Source organism: Ranitomeya variabilis, chromosome 1 (genome assembly GCF_051348905.1).
Source record: "Ranitomeya variabilis isolate aRanVar5 chromosome 1, aRanVar5.hap1, whole genome shotgun sequence".
NCBI lineage: Eukaryota > Metazoa > Chordata > Amphibia > Anura > Dendrobatidae > Ranitomeya > Ranitomeya variabilis.
In genome coordinates this window covers 792,966,481-792,967,244 of record NC_135232.1, presented here as the reverse complement: position 1 = coordinate 792,967,244, position 764 = coordinate 792,966,481, and positions in this window count along the sequence as shown.

Here is a 764-nt window from a genome sequence, read left to right as displayed (position 1 = left end):
TTCACTTTGTGGTTTCCGTAGTTTGCAAGAGAATAACCATAATGCTGACCATACACATCAGCCAGTTCTCTGCCAAACACTTGTTCATCTGACAGCTATTTCTCTTGACCCTTTCCTGTACACCTGCACTCTGGTTGTCCTAATGTTCATGTGTGCGTAATTAGTGATGAGCGAATGTGCTCGTTACTCCTAGTTTTCCGAGCTTTCTCGGGTGTTCTTCGAGTATCTTGGGCGTGCTCGTAGATTGTGTCCCCGCAGCTGCATGATTTGTGGCTGTTAGACAACCTGAACACATGCAGGGATTGCCTGTTAGGGAATCCCCACATGTAATTCAGCAAATCGTGCAGCTGTAGGGAAACAAACATAATCTACGAGCACGCCCAAGATACTCGGAGAACACCCGACCATGCTCGGAAAACTCGAGTAACGAGTATTCTCGCTTATCACTTTGTAATAGTCAGAGACTTTTTTTCTCTTCTGAAGATTGGGTGTGTTACAACCTTGCTGTCCGGTCATTCTCTCTTCCTACATCTGTTGTATTCTTCTGTGGTGACCTATAAAAGCAAGTAGAATAAAAAATACCATAGATACATTTTCTATAGGTTACCAAGGTTACTGAAAAGATTAAAAGCGACTTGAAAAAAGAAAATTCCTTTAATAAGATTTGCACCATTAGGGCTCTCACTTATCCGCGTAAATAAAATTGGTCCGATGTTGGTCCTGAAAAGTAAAATGAGTGTCATTCATATGACATGCCTATGCAA